Below are 23,202 nucleotides of genomic sequence, written 5' to 3'. Positions count from 1 at the left end.
TCTGGTCACCGCATCTCAAAAAAGATATAGTGGAATTAGAAAAGGTACAGAGAAGGGCGATGAAAATGATAAAGGAGATGGGACGACTTCACTATGAGGAAAGGCTGAAGCATCAAGGGCTCTTCAGCTTGGAGAAGAGACGGCTGAGGGGAGATAATGATAGAGGTCTGTAAAATACTGAGTGGAGTGGAACTGGTAGACGTGAATCGTTTGTTTATTCTTTCCAAAAATACTAGGACTAGGGGGCATGTGATGAAGCTACAACGTAGTAAATTTAATACAAATCAGAGAAAATATTTCTTCACTCAACGTGTAATTAAACTCTGGAATTCATTGCCAGAGAATGTGATAAAGGCGGTTAGCTTAGCGGGGTTTAAAAAGGGTCCGGACGGCTTCCGAAAGGAAAAGTCCATAGACCATTATTAAATTGACTTGGGGAAAATCCATTGCTTATTTCTGGGATAAGCATCATAAAATGTATTGAGCTTTTTTGGGGATCTTGCCAGGTATTTGTGACCTGGATTGGCCACTGTTGGAAACAGAATGCTGATGGACCTTTGGTCTGTCCCAGTGTGGCAATACTTATGTACTTATGTTGAACGGGCAAAAGTAAATCGATTTTCACTCTTTCAAAAAGCAGTGGCATACCAAGGGGGGCGGTGGGGACGGTCTGCCCCGGGTGCACACCGCTCGGGGGGGGGGTGCTGCGCGCCGGTCAGCTTCGTTCGTTTCCATGCTCCCTCTGTCCTGGAACAGGAAGTAACCTGTTCCGAGGCAGAGGGAGCATGAAAACGAACGAAGCTGACCAGCGCGCGGCACCCCCCATCGGCGTGCACCTGGGGGGTTCTTTCGCCGGGGTGGGGGTGTCCTTTTGCCGGGGGGGGTCGCGCTGCACCCGGGGGGCGGGGCGCATTGGCGATCCGCCCCGGGTGTCAGCCCCCCTAGGAACGCCATTGTCAAAAAGTACAAAGACCAGGGGACACTAATGAAATTAAATGGAAATACTTTTAAAACAAATATGAGGAAATATGTTTTCACTCAAAGAATAGTTAAGCTCTGGAACTTGCTGCCCGAGGATGTGGTAACAGTGATTAGCGTATCTGGGTTTAAAGAAGGTTTGGACAAGTTCCTGGATGAAAAGTCCATGGTCTGATATTGAGACAAACATAGGGAAGCCACTGCTTGCCCCAGGATTCGTAGCATGGAATGTTGATACTAATTGGGTTTCTGCCAGGTACTTGTGACCTGGATTGGGAACTGTTGGAAGCAGGATACTGGCCTAGATGGACCATTGTTGGTCTGACCCAGTATGGCTATTCTTATGTTTAAACGCTAATCACTGTTACCACATCCTCCAATAACAAGTTCCAGAGCTTAATTATTCGTAGTGTGTAAAAAATATTTCCTCCTAATTTGATTTAAAAGTATTTCCATGTAACTTCATTGAGTGTCCCCTAGTCTTTGTACTTTTTGAAAGAGTAAAAAGTCGATTCACTTCCACACGTTCTACACCACTTAGGATTTTGTAGACCTCAATCATATCTCCCTTCAGCCATCTCTTTTCCAAGCTGAAGATCTCTAACCTCTTTAGCCTTTCCTCATGTGAGAGGAGTTCCATCCCCTTTATCATTTTGTTGCTCTCTTTGAACCCTTTTCTAATTCCACTATATCTTTTTTTAAATATGGCAACCAGAATTTAATGCAATACTCAAGGTGAGGTTGCACCGTGGAGCAGCAATACAGAGGCATATAGTATTATTGGTCTTATTTATCATCCAGCTTTCGGAAAATCTTTGAAGACATTTCTCTTCAACAAGCCTACAAAAATGATCCTTGATGAAACCAACTACTCCGTATACCACCCAACGCTTTAAACACCTCTAACACGACCTTACCTAATCCCTTCTAACTAATTCCTCTTCTACCTCCAGTTTATTACCGGACTGTTTCTAAGATTATGTAAGTGACTATACATATTAACACCCTGTAAGCCCCATTGAGCCTGCAAAAAGGTGGGATATATGGGGTACAAATGCAATAAATAATAATAATAATAATCCTAGCATCCTGTAACATAGGCAGCCAAGACCCCTCGGCCTACTGGTATTCGTGATATTTAAAATATCACAGGACTCACAGTAATTTCTTAACATGGCACAACTTGGCCGCAGCTTTATTTTAAATACAAACACCATTACCCCGGGTATACCCAAGCCAATCAAAACTTCCGGCTTACTAGCCAACCCAGTCCGCCGCCATCAGCAAGACTGACCAATCATATACAGAGCTCCCCGCCACACAGCAAGGGAGCTCAACCGTAAGCGCAGCTATCCCAGCTGCCTAGCTTACTCCATCAGGCTTGACACCAGAAGAGGATGTCCTGGCTCTGCCCCCGGGGTTATAAACCCCTTTCTGCTGCCCGCTCATCTCAGCGGGATGCTGCCCCGTGGCGGGAAAATTCCCACCGTGCCCAGCTCGCACCCCACTGGCATCTATGCACATGCCCGTCAGGGCACGGCGCCATGTTAATGGCGGCTCCGTGCACCCGGGGGGCACTGCGCCTTGCTTTTTGCTTTTTTGGCCGCCACTGCACACTGGACACAAGATTTCTGCCTATTGTCTACAATGACACCAAAATCTTTTTCTTGGGTGCTGACTTGCACAGTGGACCCTAGCATCAGAGAACTATGATTCGGATTATTGTTCCCAATGTGCATCACTTTGCATTTGTCCACATTAAATTTAATCTGCCATTTGGATGCCCAGTCTTCCAATTTTCTAAAGTCTTCCTGCAATCGTTCAGTTTGCATGTGTGTGTAATCTGCAAACTTAATTATTATTATTAACATTTGTATAGCGCTACCAGACGCACGCAGCGCTGAACACCTGACATAGAGAGACAGTCCCTGCTCAATAGAGTTTACAATCTAAAAATAGTACAGACAGACAAGACAATTAAGGGCGAGGGAAGTACTGGGTGAGAAGGAACAAGGATAGGGGAATTGAATAGTGGTTAGGAGCCAAAAGCAGTGGTGAAAAGGTGGGTTTTCAGCATAGATTTGAAAACAGGTAGAGATGGAGCTAGACGTACAGGCTCAGGAAGTCTATTCCAGGCATAAAGTGCCGCGAGGGAAAAGGGACGAAGCCTGGAGTTAGCAGTGGAGGAGAAGGGGGACGATAAGAGAGATTTGTCCAGTGAGCGGAGTTCATGGGGAGGAATGTAGGGAGAGATGAGAGTGGAGAGGGGGAGCTGCAGAATGGATGCATTTAAAGGTCAGTAAGAGAAATTTGTCATTCTGATTTCCAGATTAATTTATAAACTAGTAAAAAGGCCCATTTCTGTGAGCCATGAAATGGGCGCTAGCAAGGTTTACCTGCGGCAGCGTCGGGAGGGCACAGGACGGCAGCGTGGCAGCGTGGGGAGGGTGCAGGCGGGTAGTTTTGTTTTTGCGGGTGGCAGCTTCGGTTCCCGGTGGCTCAACGTGTTCGGAAGCACTGCGTCGGGAGGGCGCAGGACGGCAGCATGGCAGCGTGGGGAGGGTGCAGGCGGGTAGATTTGTTTTTGCGGGCGGCAGCTTTGGGTTCCCGGTGGCTCAGTTGTTCTGATGGCACTCCTCCCCCTACGTAGCTCGGTGTTTGTCGCTGTGCGTCGGGGGGGGGGGTAGAGGCCCTATGTAGTCCGCTGTTTCTCACAGTGCGTGGGGGGGGGTTAGCGTCGGAGGGCGGTGGAACAGGCGATTGAGTGTCATAGCCCCGCCCTCCACGTCATCACGTTGTGACGCGAGGGCGGGGCATACACTCATGGGATCTTGCAACTACAATTTACATTTAGAATGTTGGGGGTTGTGAATTATGTTGTGGATGGGGCGTGGCTGAGGTCGGGTCTATGAGTGAGAGTGAGAGTGAGTGGTGCTGACAGACTAGAAGACTACAGGGCTTCAGTGTTTCCCTGCCACACAGTGAGGTTCTGAACTTTGGAGGTGAGAATTATTTATATAGATATGTTAAATAGCACGGTCCCAGTATAGTTCCCTGAAGTGCTCCACTGTTCACCCTCCTCCATTTAGAAAACTGACCATTTAACCCTAACTTCTCTTTTCTGTCCAGTAAGCAATTCCTAATCCACAACAGAACAATTATTGCCTCCTACCCCCATGACTAATTTTCTCAGGAGTCTCTCATGAGGAACTTTGTGAAATCGTGCTGAAAATCTAGACACACTACATTAACTGGCTCACCTTTATCGAGTAAAACAGATTTTATGCAGCTTATCCCAGGAATAAACAGAGGATTTCCCCAATCCAATCTTAAATAACGGTTATGGACTTTTCTTTTAGGACTTGTCCAAAACCTTTTTAAAATCCGATTAAGTTGTTTTACCAATATTCTCTGCCAACGAATTCCAGTCTTAATTACATGTTGAATGAAGAATTCTTTTCCTGAACTGGTAGTGACATGTCACCATGGACCAACGCAATGTAGGTACTAATAATGTCTGTTTAAAACAAAAATAATAGAATGCATGTGATGTTGCGATAGCAGCGTGCGATACCAACGTCCTCAACTATCCCTATTTCTAGGGCTTTATATGCCAGCGATGAAAAACCAACCCTACTTTTTTAAGGGGTTTGAAACACGCTCTTTCTAATGAAAATGATTAAAAAGAGTTTTGTAAAAGTGGGCTAAAAATACCATATTTTTGGCGTTTTTGCAAAAATCAGCAACTTTACACTCAATTTGTGAACTAACGGAAAATATTAGGGGAATGAAAATTTATATTCGAAAACCTTGTGTTGATAAGTTGTTGTGTGCAAAGTTTCACGTTCATCACACCTTTAATTCCAGAGATATAAAAAGCCAAACTTTACAATTTTTTCGAGCTGCAAATTTTTCAGACCAAGTTTGCTCCACATTTTCTTCATGGAAATCGCTCATGAAGATTTTTTTATTATTTTGTTTAATAGAGCACAAAAAGTTGTACAAGATGGCCAAGTTTTGTTTTTCTACTCACAAAATATTGCTGGAGATACAGTGTCTCAAAGTTGCCAAAATCTCGGAGTCATACCATAGAAGGCTGCAGTATGGGGTCAAACAGATTACTATGTCTCAGCAAGTATTGCATCGGCGAATATAAAACTTTACCAATGTTCATTGGGACATGTATGAATGTTCACAGAAAATTTAATCGAAATCCGTGACAGTCGAGCAGGGCACTTCTCTGAAATCAGACCACTTGACATGGAATGACCCAGCTGACAGAAGCAGTCAGGTTTTTCTTGGTCACAATTTCATCTTGTAATGTCACATCATCGTTTTTCTAGTGCCAAGAGCAGCATGCCACGACCTTAAAAAAGTGTGTGCACTGCACTCACAAGCCTTCATGCCCAGGTCCCTGGAAGTCTAAAGTGTCCCCCAGGCATTGAAGATCTAGATAGGGCAGCAAGATCATGTTCTCAGCTTAGCTGTGAAACCTGACCTGACACCCCTACCCCAGGCATCATAGGTAGCAGTACTGATGCAAGCCAGATGCTGTATTTTCTGATGGCAGTGAATTGACGTGATGGAAGTATTGCTTTCCTTAGGATCCACTACAAGTATGAAGTGCAAAGGATTCTGTGGCATCTGCTCTGGGCATCTGGAAATCACCAGTGCTTGAAGCAGGGAGATTCCGGCAGCTGCCAAACATCCTACCAACCAGCACCATCAGGAGGGTCTGTCACCGATTCAGTTGGCTGGTCTTCAGTGGTCAGCCATCATTCTTCCCCTCTATATACCCAGATGAGATTTGCCCCTCATTGTATCATCAGTGATTTTTGAAGAGGGGCTGGCTAGAAGGAATGGTACTACTACTACTACTACTATTTAGCATTTCTATAGCGCTACAAGGCATACGCAGCGACTGCACAAATATAGAAGAAAGACAGTCCCTGCTCAAAGAGCTTACAATCTAATAGACAAAAATAAATAAAGTAAGCAAATCAAATCAATTAATGTGAACGGGAAGGAAGAGAGGAGGGTAGGTGGAGGCCAGTGGTTACGAGTCAAAAGCAATGTTAAAGAGGTGGGCTTTCAGTCTAGATTTAAAGGTGGCCAAGGATGGGGCAAGACGTAGGGGCTCAGGAAGTTTATTCCAGGCGTGGGGTGCAGCGAGACAGAAGGCGCAAAGTCTGGAGTTGGCAGTAGTGGAGAAGGGAACAGATAAGAAGGATTTATCCATGGAGCGGAGTGCACGGGAAGGGGTGAGGTGATCTCTCACAACAACCTACTTCAGTACAATGCATAAGCAGGGAAGGCAGATGGTCAAACCCTTTTAGCTCTTGGTATACTAATGAGAAGAATGACAGATACTATTTTGTGTAAAAAATGATATCTTGCAAGTGGTCACACTGAATGGCTGGCGACTGAGACATACCCTTGTGGTGTGAGCAGCAATTACTGGACATAATGAACTGCTAGTTGGTCTACCATCATCTGGTCCTTAGTCAGAGCTCTGCTGCTCATAGGGAGGGGAAGAATTTGAATACTCCCCCCCCCCCCCCCCCGAACATTACCTGGCATTCCTAGGAGAGAAGTTTCAAATCTCCCCCACCCCTTTCAGAGGCTGCTTTTACATCTTTTTTTTTTTTTTTTGTTACATTTGTACCCGGTCATAGCAGGTTCAATGCAGCTTACATATTATATACAGGTACTTATTGTACCTGGGGCAATGGAGGGTTAAGTGACTTGCCCAAAGACACAAGGAGCTGCCTGTGCCTGCAGTGGGAATCGAACCCAGTTCCCCAAAGTCCACCACTCTAACCACTAGGCCACTCTCTGTCCTCTATCCTCTTAACCTCTGATTCCCTGGTTTTCAACCATATTATTTCTTTCAGCAAATGAAATTGCCCAAGTCTTTTTCTCCTGAGTTTGTCCCTGACTAGTTTTTTTTAAATATGCATTTGTATTCTGATACTATATAAATAATTAGTAGAAGTTCTCAGGGGATTGAGGGCTGGGGTGCTCACTGGGTTTTTGCCCTGTTCCTGGAAGGCTGCCTGCCTGCTGCTCTGTGTTGTTTTTTTTGGGCTAGAAGAGGATGTGGCTTGTTGGCAATCGGTAGGTTTTGCATTCCTGTGCGTCGAGTCGCTGCGGCGTGCCTTTTGTGCCCTGCGGCTGCAGGTATTTTTTGGGAGACATGAAAGGTGTGTTTCTGTGCAAAGAAGCCTGGTGTGCAGCTCGTGCCTTTCCTGGACACACCTGAGCGCCTGCAGGCAGACGGGGGAGGAGCCGCCAGCCACGCTCCAACTTCACATTAGCACTCAATAGCCAAACCCTGGAATGTGGCAGGAACGTGCAGCGAGGAGTCACTGGAAGGGCAAGTCCAAGCAACTGTGGGAGAGTTTATTAGCTGAGTAAAAAACACAACTCCAGTCCTTTCATACTTTCAGGCATTAATGAAAGCTACTGAGAGCTGAGGAAGTTTGGTAGGTTCAGCTTGCATGGGAAATAGAGACCTGCAGCCCTCAAGCTAGTCTCACATATACTACTACTACTATTAGCATTTATATAGCGCTACCAGACGCACACAATTGACATAGAGAAACAGTGAGTCCCTGCTCAAAGAGCTTACAATCTAGGTAAAACAGACAGACAAGATATTACCGCAAGGGAATTACAGGGTAAAGAGGAACAGGGAGGAGGACATATGTTCCCAAGGGTCAAGCTAAGAATTTTACAAAAGGGGAAAGGGACCTGGGACTTGATATACCGCCTTTCTGTGGTATTTTGCAACTACATTCAAAGCGGTTTACATATATACAGGTACTTATTTTGTACCAGGGGCAATGGAGGGTTAAGTGACTTGCCCAAAATAGCAATAACAACAGAAAACCGAAATTACAAGATGTAGAGAGGGCAATAACTAGGAAAATTCAGGATTATACATAGTTTCCCCGCTCAGTCTGATTTTCTGTCTGTTTTGAGAAATGTGCATCTCTGATCTCTTTGTATTATATAGGGTACAGGAGGAAATGCATTTCTATTTTTCCTCTTCCCTTCAAAATTATATAGTTTTTTTTTTCCTGTTGAGTCTTTCATTTTTCTCTGTTAGTTTTGGGAACTGTGCATCTCTGATGATTATCCCATGTCTCAGGCCATGCTTGTTGCCTAAATTCCTCAATAGAACAAATCCTTCTTAATCTAAGAAACTAAGGGGTCTTTTTACAAAGCCGCGGTAAAAGTGGCCTGCGATAGTGTGAGTGTGTCTTTTAGGTGTGCGTTGGGCCATTTTGTTTTTTTTTACTGCGACTGGGAAAAAGGCCATTTTTAATGGGCCGGGAAATGGGCCTGCGCTAATATTAAAACTAGCGGTAAGAGCTCACGTGGTAACCATGCACACCGATGTGGGCGCACTGCCGGTTACCACTGGGAACACCACCCATGATAGAAAATAGAAATTATTTTCTACCGCGGGATTCGGCGCGTGCCAAACTCAGAATTACTGCCGGGCGCATGCGCAACCCCAGCGGTAGTGCTGATTGGGCACAGACTACCCGTACGTTAGCTCTCCCGTGTCTTTGTTAAAGAGCCCTTCACCGATGGGAAGTGCATCTCGCAGACATTTGGAATGATTGTCATAGTGCTGTGGTCTGGAGGATCTAATCCTCAGGGTTGGGGGAAGGAAGGTGAATGCTTTTATTGTAGTGACCCTTGCAGACAAAAAAAAGAGTGTTGCAAATGTATGGCTGGAGAACGTCCTTAGCGTTCCATGGGGTAATTAGGACATTCCATTCATGGAGAAAACAGAAAAAACGAGAATCAAAAAAGCCACGTGTCTTTTTGGGTGAATGTTACGTTTTGCACATGGACATGCAGATGTGTGTTTGTTTGTTTGTTTGTTATATTTTTATATCCCACATTTTCCCACCTATTTGTAGGCTCAATGTGGCTTACATAGTACCGGAGAGGCGTTACAGACTCCGGTGTACATAAGTATTGCCATACCAGGAAAGACCAAAAGTCCATCGAGCCAGCATCCTGTTTCCAACAGTGGCCAATCCAGGTCACAGATACCCGGCAAGATCCCCAAAAATGTACAAAACATTTTATACTGCTTATCCCAGAAATAGTGGATTTTCCCCAAGTCCATTTAATAACGGTCTATGGACTTTTCCTTTAAGAAGCCGGCCAAACCTTTTTAAAACTCAGCTAAGCTAATCGCCTTTACCACATTCTCTGACAACGAATTCCAGAGTTTAATTACATATTGAGTGAAGAAAACTTTTCTCCGATTCGTTTTAAATTTACTACATTGTAGCTTCATCGCATGCCCGCTAGTCCTAGTATTTTTGGAAAGTGTGAACAGACGCTTCACATTTACCCATTCAACTCCACTCATTATTTTATAGACCTCTATCATATCTCCCCTCAGCCGCCTTTTCTCCAAGCTGAAGAGCCCTAGCCGCTGTAGCCTTTCCTCATAGGGAAGTCGTCCCATCCCCTTTATCATTTTCGTCGCCCTTCTCTGCACCTTTGCTAATTCCACATATCTTTTTTGAGATGCCGCGACCAGAGTTGAACACAATATTCGAGGTGCGGTTGCACCATGGTGTGATACAAAGGCATTATAACATCCTCATTTTTGTTTTCCATTCCTTTCCTAATAATATCTAACATTCTATTTGCTTTCTTAGCTGCAGCAGCACACTGACAGAAGGTTTCAACGTAAACAAATACAAAGTGATGTTATGGTAAGATAAAGTTCATGTGGCACAGCCACACTAGGGAATCGTACAACGGAAGAGTTGTGTTATGTCCATTACATTCTTTAGTTTTGTTGTGTTGCAGAGATCAGGCATTTATGTTGGATCGGTAGGGTATGCCTTTTTAAACAGGTTAGTTTTTAGTGTTTTCTGCAAGTTTAGGTGGTTGTTCGTAGTTTTCAAGGCTTTTGGTAATGCGTTCCACAGTTGTGTGCTTATGTAGGAAAAACTGGATGCGTATGTTGATTTGTATTTGAGTCTTTGCAGCATGGGTAGTGCAGATTTAGGTATGTTTGTGCTGATTCAGATGTGTTTCTAGTTGGTAAATCAAGTCTGTCATGTATCCCGGAGCTTCACCGTAGATAATTTTGTGAACCAGAGTGCAGAGTTAAGACTGTGTCAGTGATGTGCATTTGTTTTCACTGTGCCTGTAGGTTTATGTTCAGGTTCTGTTGCTGCACGATGTTTGTGAGTGTGGCTATATGTTCAGGTTATGTTGTACATGATATGTGTTGGTAGTGAGTGTGGGTATGTGTTCAGGCTATGTTAATTCTGTGCAGGTGTGTGTTAAGACTGTCAGTGATGTGCAGTGTGTTTTCAGTTTGCCTCTAGGTATATTACAGGTTATGCCAGTGGTTCCTAACCTGGTCCTGGAAGCACCCCAGCCAGTCAGGTTTTCAGGATATCCACAATGAATATTCATGAAGAGATCTGCCTGTAGTGGAGGCAATTCATGCAAATATCTCATGAATATTCATTGTGGGTATCCGGGGGGGGGGGGGGGGGGGGACCTGACTGGCTGGGATGCCTCCAGGCCCAGGTTTGGGAACCACTGGATTATGTTGTTTCACGATGTTAGTGGGTGTGTGTTCAGGTTGAGTTGTTGCATGATGTGGGTGTGTGTTCAAGTTCTTTTGCTGTATGATGTTTGTGAGTATGGGTGTGTGTACAGGTTGTGTTGCTCCATGATGTTTGTGAGTGTGGATATATCTTCAGGTAGTGTTGTTGCAGGATGCTGGTGGGTGGGTGTTCAGGCTGTGTTAATTCTGTGCAAAGTCCGTTTGTACAGGCATGATTGCACAGAGACTGTGCCCTAGTGGAGCATGTGTCAGTCTTGGTCCAGATGTGCCTCTTCTTGTATCCTGTACTTTGGAATGTTTTGCCTCACAGTCCAGCAGTTACAACAGATGCTCAGGCTTTGGTATTGCTTCCCAAACTCCTTTACAAAGCGTAATCCATGCTGAGACCTGCAGGACCCCCCCTCCCTCTTGCTCCATAGCTTTGAGATCTTTTGGTTACCTGCTTTTGAACCCATCATGTTTACTCTGTGTCCTCACTGTACTGCCAGTTCTCTTTCCCTGATCCTTTGTGAGTCACGGCATAGGCTGCGTATGACGGTGTGGGGGGGGAGTAATTCAGGCATGTTTGCTGGCAGCAGGGAGCGGCCTGTGCAGTGTCACCCAGGCTGCTGGGGCTGAATTCCTGTAGCATGAGTGAGTGGCAGGTGGGTCTAAGCTGCCTCATGAGTAGCAGCAATGGGTTTCTTCATTTCAGTGTAAAGAATCTGCCCAGCTTCTGCACTCTTTTCACAGTTTGCCACCAGCTCATATCCTAGAGATTTCAGTTCCACTCTCATCCCACACACAGTTGAACATGAACCTTTAATTTTGTGGTTCCTGGTTTTCATAATGGAGGGCTTCCGGTGATCTGCTTGATTTTTTAAAATCTATTTGATATGGCATTTCCTGTGTGAAGTTTTATTAATATGTGTCATATGTTTGTTTGTGTGGGATGTTTTAACATTATGTATGTGTGTTTTATTTGCTGTTTGTTGCAGTGATGTGGACAGGTTAAAGTTTAAAAAACCGCGGGTCAATCCTTATGTTTTCCTGGAACAGTTCATTCATCTTTCTCATGTTCTCAGGAGGTGATTAAGGGCTTATTTTCAAACAGAAAAAAGTCCAAAAAGTGGCACCACCTCAGCTGTAGCTTCCACTGGTGGCCCCTCCAGTTCTGCTCATGGATTTGCAGCTCACTCCCCTTCCCCACCTGGGGTCCAGCATCTGCCCCACTCTCAATCACCCCCTTGCTGGTTTACCTTAAAGGTGGTCTTCTGTTGGTCCCCAGCACATACGCTTCCTGTAGCCTTCTACAAAACTTTCCCTCCGGTCCATCCCGCCTCCTCTGACATCGCGCTACCTGTTTCTGCATGGGCAGGATGGGTCAGAGGAAAAGCTTTGGACCAGGCTGCAGCAGCATATGTGCAATGCTGTCACTGCCAGGGACCAACAGAAGACCACCTTTAAGGTAGACTGGCATTGGAGAAGAGTGATTTTAAATCACAGGTGGGGGGGAGATGTGGGATCGCGCCACGGACTGGCGTTGGAAGTGGAAGAGAGTAGAAGATATGTTTGAAAGAGACAGAAGATGCTGCAACGTGATTAATTTTTTTTTTTTTTAATCCTGATTAATAATTAATGCATTAATTGCAGAGTTAACTGCAATTTACTTGCAGGCCCTATTATTTACAGATGTCTTTGAAGATTAACATGCCTCACCACAGAGAATTAAAATGATGGACGATGAGACCGGTATGGAATTTGCAGCTTCTGTTTTATTCCTAGTCTAGAGACCGTGCATCACAACTTCTATTTCTTTGTATTTTAACTTGTTTTAATGCAAAACACTGAGAAGGTGGTGCACAGATAGGCCGTATATAAAGAATTAAAGGGTCATGCATTTTATATATCTCCTCGGTATACTTCGGTATACTGTGAGGCTGCCACGAGAGGTTGCAGCAGCCATTTTTGCAGAGGCAATCACTAGGGGCAGAAGCAAGTGAGTTTTGCTCTTGCCCCATCAACCCAACTGGACCACCAGGGACTAGGTAGGCCCAAAGGGGTCCTGTCCTGAGTGTGTGTGGGGGGGAGGGGGATTGGAAGGCAGTATTGACCTGGAGGGGTTCTGGAAGGGGGTTCTTGCTTCATTATAATGGTGAGAAGGAATGGAAGGGGGGACTGTGTGCTTTATTGGGGGGGGGGGGGTGGGTGGGAGAGAGGGAGGGAGGGGGGATGGCAACATATTTGATCAGGACCCACAAGGTTACCAGGCACCGGCCAATATTTGGACTGGTACTTGGTTAATGCCCTACATAAAGTTAGGAGAACCTTTTCCTATCATAACTTTAGGGGTCTTAAGCTTAGCTTGAGTTATCTGCAGCAGGGCCCACAGGAATAAACTGGGCCCTGCTGCAAATAACTCGAGCTAAGCTTTAGTAAAAGACCTCCTTTATGCAACTGCTCAGCCAGTCAGTGGACTGAAAATCACCACTAACTGGCAAAGCTTCTGTTCCATCCTAACTCTGCCGCCGGACTGCCCACAAACTAGCCAGTTTCAGCATAGGTGGTTAGAGGGGATATTCAGCGGCACTATCTGCAAAACATCCCCGGATAGACATGCACAAATGATTTTAAATGCCTCTCCTGGACATTTAAAACACTTTGGGCCCTGTATACTAAGCCGCAACTTTAGCATGCGCTAAAAATTAGTGCGTGCTAACGCTAGAGACACCCATAGGAATATAGGGTGTCTCTAGCATTTAGTGCATGCTAAAATTGCTAGCGCAACTTATATCAGGGTACATATTCAGAGGGCCCTGTTTACTAACAGTACATCCTGCTATTATTATTTTTGGTGTAAGAATTTTTGAAGATTTTTGTGTATTTTTTTCAGAGTTTTAGATGTACAGAGATGTTACATTGAGTCGCAGTTCTCCCTAGGGCAGCCCTTAGTGAGCAAAACATGTTGGAAATATTGTGTAGTCTTATACTTTGTGTAGTTGATTCACAATTCAAATGTACTACATCCAAATGTTTGGAAATTAATTTGGTGTTTTCACTAAGGAAGATATTGTTGCCTTCGTTATCACATTCAGGCTAAGGGGCATGTTTACTAAGGCACGTTAGCGTTTTTAACACGCCGTTAAAGTTAAGATGTGTTAAACACGCCTATACATTCCAATGGGCGCATTAGCGTTTAATGAACACGCGTTAAAAACACTAATGCGCCTATAGCGCACCTTAGTAAACATACCCCTAAGTATTATTTGAAAATATTTTTGAGTTCTTTATATTTTTGTAATAGACTTTTCATACTTAGAAGCACACCAAAAAAAAAATCTCTTGCTTTCCATAAAATGCTTCTAAATATGTAAAATATGTAAAAAAAAAAAAAAAAAAGAGGAAAATACAACTCCCTTTCAAATGAATACCATAAACCATAATAAAGGAGAAAATGCAAAGGAAGAGTGTGGTACCAAAATAAACACAAATTGTATTCTCTTAGGACCTCTTATAATGCACGGCTACTCCAAGTCCGAGGCTTCAGAACAAATTATAATCATCTGTCAGACCCTAACCTCCATAATAAAAAAAAAATTAATTGTATTGTAAACAATACAAAAATACATAACTATACTGAAACCTGTAAATCCTCAATTTAAGATTGAAAAATAACACCACTTATCTTGTGTAAAGGTTCAGTACTAAGATATGTAATGATGACACCTGACGCTCACAAAAAATCAGTGTTTCGGCATCAAGCCTGCTTCTGCGGTTAACATCAAGTAGAACACAACAAAGGTAGAAAAATGAATTTTGACTGTTAGTTTTGTAATGCACATAATGCCAGCGACAAAAACCTCATTATTGGTCTTCAATTTCCAGCGTACTGGTGGTAAATCTTCAGTTTTGAGCTGAGCCACCCAGCCCCACCCTTGTCGTCTCTGGGACCCTGTAATTGTATCCTGTTTGGTAAAAAAAAAAAAAAAAAAAAGTAATAGCTTATGTGGTGATGAAAAGGAACTCCTTAGATTCATTTTAATCACAATATAAGCTTGCTTTGCCCTTGTTATGCACAACACTCAATTGCAGATATTCTTTTACCGTCCTACTGTCAGCGCGTGGTAAGTAATAAAGTTGTGTGAGTGTTGAACGTTCCGGAGTGATTGATGCGGCCTTGCAGGGACCGGAGAGTAGATCGCCGAGCGGAGCGGGAGGATAGAACGGCGAGAGAGAGAGGTGAGGATGAGTGGGGGGAAGACGAGAGGTGAGCTCGGCAGCGTCTAGATATACTGAACCCCCCCCCCCCCCCCCCCATAGGTGCGCTGTCACTGACAAGTTGCTCGGGAGGAGCGAGTTCATAGCTTTAAGGGCCCGCCTCTGCAGGGAGTAGTACTGTGGGGATTTAGGAGCTCCATGGAGGGGGGTATTTGAGGGACAACTTACGAGAGTGTAGCAGGGTATTTTGGGGGAGGGACTAGTAAGAGAGTGTGTAGTGGAGGGCAGTAGTTTCGGTCCGCCGTAGTTAAGGGAATATGTGGTATTAGGAGGGAAGGGTAGTTCTGTGAGTTTTGAAGAGGGATTTTTAAGGGAGTGTGCAATATTGAGATCTCTGTCCCTCGAGGAGGTAGTTAAGGGAGTGGAGTAATTGGGGTGCTCGGGGGAAGGGCTTTTTCTAAGGTAAAGCTAAAGGAAGACGGAGGAGGAGAACGTTAATAGAATTTCAGTCCAGACACATTACACATTTTGAGGCTTTGTCTTGGAAGTTTGGCAAACTTAGATAAAAGGAAGGTTATCGGGGGGGGAAGGCTGCAATTGCTGCCATAGCACGAACGTCTTCTTTCTAAAGACAAATACCTGCACATCATGTGGTAGGAATGATTTAAGGCAGTGCTTCCAAAACGTTATCCAATGTGACTGCATTTTAGCATTTAAGACATTAATGTGAACAGCAGACTACACTGTACAGATCCTTCTATATGCTTCATGTTACTCTAGGAGCAAGTGGATATTGGACCATAAGTCATTGCCATACTCGTATCATGTCGCATCTTCCTTCAGGGTCTCGGTTTATAATACTTCACAAGGAACTATGCCAGACAGAAGATTGGCGTCAGTGAATGTGAACATCTGTGCACCAAATATAATGCAGGTCTCTGTTTATACACAAATTAGCAAAAAGGCAGAGCATATTTTGTTATGGGGGGGGGGGGGGGGGGGGGGGGGGACGTGCAACATAGGATCTTATTGATAAAAATGACACAACAGTCTAACCTTTGTAATTCATTTCCAAGAGATTCCACCTCAGGTATTATACTTGTTCTTTTGCAAAACAATCCTATAGTAGGACTGAGGTGTGGGTTTTTTTCTGTTCTTTGTAGACTTGGCTAGGAATTTCCAGATATACTAGGCTTGTGCGTTGGTCATGTTATTCTTATAAAAAAAAATCAGGCTAAGTTAGAAGAAGAAAAGGAATCTTTATGGGAAATAGAGCAGCATACCTGAAGTAGAACATTATAGCTAAAATTATAGGCACAGAACAGCAATCTACTGGCAGCTTCCTATATAATCATAACCCAGGAAACCAGAATAATAGATGGTTGGAGTAATGATCTGGGCACTAGTTCATGAAAGATGATTATATGCCCCTCTTCCAAATGGTTACTTAAAAAGTTACCTTTATAGGAAAGGGTCAAAGATTCTAATCTGCATAGAGTTTATAGATGCCTAGTTTTCTTGTAAAATTACTTGGTGGCTGATAGCAGGTGCTTGAGAGAATGTAACTTGGAAGGAGCTAGCTTGCATATGCAGTGGTTGTGTACCCATGTCAGAATTTCTGGAGAGAAGGACCAGCTGAGATTTCAAGGACTGTTTGGGCATGACATTCCCCTTTTGTGCAAGTTATTTAAAGCATATGGGAAATTGCCTTGATAAGGGTCCCAACAACAACAAAAAAATGGTTCCTCATTCTCTCTCCAGGACCTGTCCAGAAGCATGGTATACATTTTCCTGCCAGCAGGTGGAGACTGAGAACCACTGTTTCTTATAAATATCCTGTAGCTCTGGATACCACTGTGGACCATTCTAAAGGGGATGGTCCTTACAGTAGCAGGGTGTCACTAAGTCACTGGAAGTTATAGATGTATGGAAGCTTCACCACCAAAAGAATTATTCTTTTTATTCCCATGCTAATGATACATATACAGGTTTAGATGTGATGAAGTGCTTCAGAAATTTGTGGGGAAGGGTGTTGATTGGATTCAATTTCAGATCTCAGGTCGGTTAATATAAAGCAGAATATCATCTGCAAAGAGAGCAATTTTGTTGATGTCCTGCAAACTGCAGTCCCAGGATATCCCGGTTAGCTCCAATCTCAAGGCCAGGGTTCCTAAAGAAATAGCAAAAAAGCAAAGGTGCCTGGTGCCACAACTAATCAAGAAAAGCTCCATGTGACCATGATTTACCCTCACACAAACCAAGGGAGCTGCATAAAAACATTTGAGCCAAGCACTGAAGAGGTCACCAAAGCCCATCTGTTGCATGACTGCCAATAAAATCCCAGTCTGAACTTCTGGTTGCTACTTTGTCCTCTGGGCATAAGAACTGCTTTTACATAAAAATGTTCCCATCAGATGGGCTAAGGGTCACTTTTCGGTATTTGGGAAACAAATTACTAATGAATGAATGAAAGGTGGATGAGAATCTGGGCCGGGATCTCAGGGTCTTTCTTAGGTTCATGGTGATGTTTGGGGACCCTGCTTTTGGTTCCCTCCAGTGGGAGGATAGTTAAGGGCAACTTCACTAGTGGTGGGTCCTAATAACCTTGAATCAGTGGGTCTTGGAAATAATGAGCAAACTCCAGAGCGTAAACTTTGCATAACAGCTTCCTGGTACCACCTTAGGCTCCCTGCTGGGCTTGGGTGATTACCACCATGGGCTAAATATGGATCAGCTATCTTAAGTGACTTAAGCGGTTAGCTTGGCAGAGTTTAAAAAGCGGTTAGCTTGGCAGAGTTTAAAAAGGGGTTAGACGGTTTCCTAATGGACAAGTCCATAAACCACTACTAAATGGACTTGGGAAAAATCCACAATTCCAGGAATAACATGTATAAAATGTTTGTATGTTTGGGAAGCTTGCCAGGTGCCCTTGGCATGGATGGCCGCTGTCGTGGACAGGATGCTGGGCTCGATGGACCCTTGGTCGTTTCCCAGTGTGGCATTACTTACATGTACTTATGACTGTGTTGTTGCACCCGCAGCGCTATTCTAGGATCCACCAAAGAAAGAGGCACAGGTTGGTATTTGATTTATCTTATGGTGCCCAAGAAGGAAAGGGATGTATATCCCATTTTTTACTCAGGCATGTAATCAAGGCATTGTAGTTGCCAAGAATTCATACGGAGACATTAACATCAGTGATCGTAATGATGCATCAGTAAGCTTTTCTAACATCTCTGCCACCCAGCCAGGACATACAGCATTTTCTTCAGTTTACAGTTCTGGGTCAGGATTTTTGGTCTTCACATTCTCTGTTTGTGCTCATTACAGCAGTGAGAACATTCCCTAAGTTGATAGTTGTCAAGGTGACCACCTTGTACAAGGAGTGGTGTTAGCGCATCCCTCTTTGGTTGACTGGTTGACATGAGCAAAGTTGTACAAGGAAAGCTAGGAAGCCACAAGATGGTTGGTGAATTTCCTGTAAGAATTGGGATGGGTAGTGAGCTCATCCAAGAGCAAATGGTCCCATCACAGGCACTGGAATATTTAGGGACACACTTTGACACCCAGCAGGGGAAGGTCGTCCTAACGGTGGACACAGCAAAGAAGTTGTGTTCTGAAAATCAGGAAAATAGTTGGCATTAGAAATCCGTACGCCTGGGACTATCCTCAGGTAATGGATCTATGGTGGCAGCCCTGTAGTTGTTGCCATGGGCTAGGGCTCAAGTGTGACGATTTACAGAGTGCTCTTCTATCCTGTTGACTTGCCTTCAATGCAGGATCTGATGTCCCTCTTTCTTTCTCAAGGGAGGCATGGGACAGCCTGTTGTGGTGGCTTCGTCCTCCAGCCTGGATGCCTGGATCAGGGAATGAGTCTGCAATCACTCAGCTGGACAGTAGTGACGGATGCCATCCTCATCAGCTGGGAAGCCTGTTGTTGGGGCAAGGTTGCACAGGGGTTCTGGTTGTCGGAGAAAGAGGCCTAGCCAATCAGTTGTCTAAAGGTGCAAGCAATGTGGCTGGGGCTCCAAGTGTTCTACCGCTGTTTGAGAGAAAGGCAGTGAGGATAGGAGGAAGGGTGGGATCTGTGAACATGTATGACTCCCAAGCTTCAGATTAATGGCTGCTGCTGCTGAGCATAGGTTGTAGTGGAGGTCTACAATGATGTGGAATAGTCTTGTTTCTGTGACCCCCATCCATTGATGTGACCTCATTTGGGGTCCTTACTTTGTTTGAGAATGGTGGTGGGCTATGTAAATTGTCAGGGAGGAACCAGAAGTCAACAAGTGTCAGTAGAAGTCAGGCTGATGATGGTTTGGGCAGAAAAACATCTTTGCACCTAACTGCAGTGCATATGGCCGGAGCAGAAACTGTTCAGGGAGACTTTCTAAGCAGAAACACCCTGGATCTAGGAAAGTGGAGCCTGGTGGAGGAGGCCTTCATACACATTGTACAGCACTGGGGAACTCCAGGCATGGATCTTATGGCCATGCTGTGAATGGGAAAGTTCTCAAATTCTTCAGTCACAGAAAAGAACGGTGGTCAGTGGGAATACATGCCCTGGTACAGCAACAGCTAAGGACTGCTGTGAGCCATACTAGGCAGGATCATTTAAAAGAGAGAGAGGGTCATTTGGACCTAGTCCTGGTGGCTATAGATTGGTTGAGGAGAACATGCTACTGTATAGAGATCTAATGAGCCTGAGAGCGGGGAATCTTCTGCTCTTATCCAGTATGAAAAAAAAAAAACATAGTAACATAGTAGATGACGGCAGAAAAAGACCTGCATGGTCCACCCAGTCTGCCCAACAAGATAAACTCACATGTGCCATTTTTTGTGTATACCTTACCTTGATTTGTACCTGTCTTTTTCAGGGCACAGACCGTATAAGTCTGCCCAGCACTATCTCCACCTCCCAACCACCAGCCCTGCCTCCCACCACCGGCTAAGCTTCTGGGGATCTCTTCCTTCTGAGCACGATTCCTTTATGTTTATCCCACGCATGTTTGAATTCTGTTACCATTTTTCTTTCCACCACCTCCCGCGGGAGGGCATTCCAAGCATCTACCACTCTCTCCGTGAAAAAATACTTCCTGACATTTTTCTTGAGTCTGCCCCCCTTCAATCTCATTTCCTGTCCTCTCGTTCTACCGCCTTCCCATCTCCGGAAAAGGTTCATTTGCGGATTCATACCTTTCAAATATTTGAACGTCTGTATCATATCACCCCTGTTTCTCCTTTCCTCCAGGGTATACATGTTCAGGTCAACAAGTCTCTCCTCATACGTCTTGTAACGCAAATCCCATACCATTCTCTTAGCTTTTCTTTGCACTGCTTCCATTTTTTTAACATCCTTCACAAGATACGGCCTCCAAAACTGAACACAATACTCCAGGTGGGGCCTCACCAACGTCTTATACAAGGGTATTAAAACCTCTTTTCTTCTGCTGGTCACACCTCTCTCTATACAGCCTAGCAATTTTCTAGCTACGGCCACCGCCTTGTCACACTGTTTCGTCGCCTTCAGGTCCTCAGTTATTATCACCCCAAGATCCCTCTCCCTGTGTGTACCTATCAGACTCTCACCGCCTAACACATACGTCTCCCGTGGATTTCTACTCCCTAAGTGCATCACTTTGCATTTCTTCGCATTGAATTTTAATTGCCAAACGTTAGACCATTCTTCTAGCTTCCGCAGATCTTTTTTCATGCTTTCAACTCCCTCCGGAGTGTCTACTCTGTTGCAAATCTTGGTGTCATCCGCAAAAAGGCAAACTTTACCTTCTAACCCTTCGGCAATATCACTCACAAATATATTGAATAGAATCGGCCCCAGCACCGATCCCTGAGGCACTCCACTACTCACCTTTCTCTCCCCCAAGCGAACTCTATTTACCACCACCCTCTGGCGTCTGTCCGTCAACCAGTTCCTAATCCAGTTCACCACTTCGGGTCCTATCTTCAGCCCGTCTAGTTTATTCAAGAGCCTCCTGTGGGGAACCGTGTCAAAAGCTTTACTGAAATCTAAGTAGATTACGTCCATAGCAAGTCCTTGATTTAATTCTCCGGTCACCCAGTCAAAGAATTCAATGAGATTCGTTTGGCACGATTCCCTTTGGTAAAACCATGTTGTAGTGGATTTTGCAACTTATTTGCTTCCAAGAAATTCACTATCCTTTCCTTCAGCATCGCTTCCATTACTTTTCCAAAAATTGAAGTGAGGCTTACCGGCCTGTAGTTTCCAGCTTCTTCCCTAAAGAGATGCTGATGCAGGGATCCATACAGATGCAGGCCATGTCTCCATTCTGTCTTGCGGCTTGGTTCTTGGGAAGGCAAGATTTCTGAAAAGGGGCTACTCCAGATAGGTCATAGCTACCCTTTTGTGTTCTAGGAAAATGTTGACTTCCTTAAGTTTAAAGTGTGCTGAATTTTTGAGGCATGGTGCTTTGATCCAAGTTTACTATCATTTAATACACCAGCCATCTGGGTGGTTTGCAACTAATATGTTAAAAAGAGAGAGAGAGTCAAGGTTTCATTCACTATGGCAGTCATTTTACAAGCGCTACAGTCCCAGTACATGTGGCCAAAACCTGTAAGCCATTAAAACTTCTAGGGCCGGCATGTGAGCAAGTGCAAGGTGATGCATGTGGGGAAAAAAGAACCCGAATTATAGCTACGTCATGCAAGGTTCCACATTAGGAGTTACGGACCAAGAAAGGGATCTGGATGTCGCCTTCTGCTCAGTGTGCTGCTGCGGCTAGGAAAGCGAATAGGATTTTGGGTATTATTAGGAAAGGTATGGAAAACAGATGTGAGGATGTTATAATGCTGTTGTATCGCTCCTTGGTGCGACCGCACCTTGAGTATTGTGTTCAGTTCTGGTCGCCGCATGTCAAGAAAGATATAGTAGAATTGGAAAAGGTGCAGCGAAGGGCGACTAAAATGATAGCGGGGATGGGACGACTTCCCTATGAAGAAAGACTAAGGAGGCTAGGGCTATTCAGCTTGGAGAAGAGACGGCTGAGGGGGAGACATGATAAAGGTATATAAAATAACAAGTGGAGTGGAACAGGTGGATGTGAAGCGTCTGTTCACACTTTCCAAAAATACTAGGACTAGGGGGCATGCGATGAAACTACAGTGTAGTAAATTTAAAACAAATCGGAGAAAAGTTTTCTTCACCCAACGCATAATTAAACTCTGGAATTCATTGCCGGAGAAAGTGGTGAAGGTGGTTAGCTTGGCAGAGTTTAAAAAGGGGTTAGATGGTTTCCTAAAGGACAAGTCCATAAACCACTACTAAATGGGAAAAATCCACAATTCCAGGAATAACATGTATAGAATGTTTGTATGTTTGGGAAGCTTGCCAGGTGCCCTTGGCCTGGATTTGGCTGCTGTCGTGGACAGGATGCTGGGCTCGATGGACCCTTGGTCTTTTCTCAGTGTGGCATTACTTATGTACTTATGTCATGGACAGTGCTTCCAGACAGCACATTGATGTACAGGCAACACAAGATCTACCTTGGAACTTACACCACCTATAAATGACAAATAATGCTGCTGCAGCATGTTCCTAAGACTGCGAGAGAGCGGAGAGAGAGTCTGTGTCATTTCTATCCACCCGGTTCTGTTCTCCGAAACCCCTCCACACCAGCTACCTGTCGCACCTCCCCCCTTCCATTACCATACCAATTACCTCTTGCCTCTCACCTGTCCCCCTCTGGGATGCAGCAGGTCCCATCTGTAATTCTGTCTGGTTCTCAGCATGATCCTCACTCTGCCTACAGCCTCTTGTACTGTCTGAAGCACTGAAACAGTCCTTCCTCACCATATGTTCTATATGTGTCTTAGAATGTTAAAAGAAAAAAAAAAAAACCTAGGGCAAAAATGACAAATAAATTGCAATGAAGGCTTATGATGCCAAATCTTGGTCCTGGTTCCAGTTGAGCTAAAAACCCAAAGCAGCTGAAAGAATCTGCCAGGTAAACACACAACGCAACATAAAACACTTAGGACTTTCATAACTGAGAAGACAGGAAGAAAGATGGTGGAAGTAGACCAAAGCACAAGATGTGGGATGTGCCCTATGTAATAAAATGCATTCTAAGTAATGGGCAACTGCTAATCTTCTTTTACTATAAGACTAGCCGTTAAGCCCGTTAAAACGGGCGAGATTTCCAGCTACCCTCCTCGCCGCCGCTCCCTCCCCCCTCCATGCCGGGCCCCCTGCACTGACCTGCCAGCGCCTCTCACCTCCGTGTGGTGAGAGGCGCTGTCAGGACAGTGCAGGGGGCCTGATACGGAGAGGGGGGGCAGTAGCGGCGGTGCAGATGGCTGGGTAAATGTCTCCTGTCGTCCCCCCTTCTCCCCCACTGCTAACTCCCGGCTCCGTTCCTTCTATCTCG

General features: G+C 44.7%; 1 protein-coding gene across 1 annotated transcript in view; it reads left to right on the top strand.

Moving 5' to 3' along the window:
- Positions 1–14,786: 14,786 nt before the first annotated feature.
- Positions 14,787–23,202, top strand: part of TJAP1 (tight junction associated protein 1) — a 111,037-nt gene continuing 102,621 nt past the window's right edge. The window contains 1 exon segment of the mRNA XM_030195870.1: positions 14,787–14,818. The gene's annotated coding sequence lies outside the window, so the exon portion shown is untranslated.

Source organism: Microcaecilia unicolor, chromosome 3 (genome assembly GCF_901765095.1).
Source record: "Microcaecilia unicolor chromosome 3, aMicUni1.1, whole genome shotgun sequence".
In the NCBI taxonomy this organism is placed as follows: domain Eukaryota; kingdom Metazoa; phylum Chordata; class Amphibia; order Gymnophiona; family Siphonopidae; genus Microcaecilia; species Microcaecilia unicolor.
This window is presented reverse-complemented; position numbering and strand designations above follow the sequence as displayed.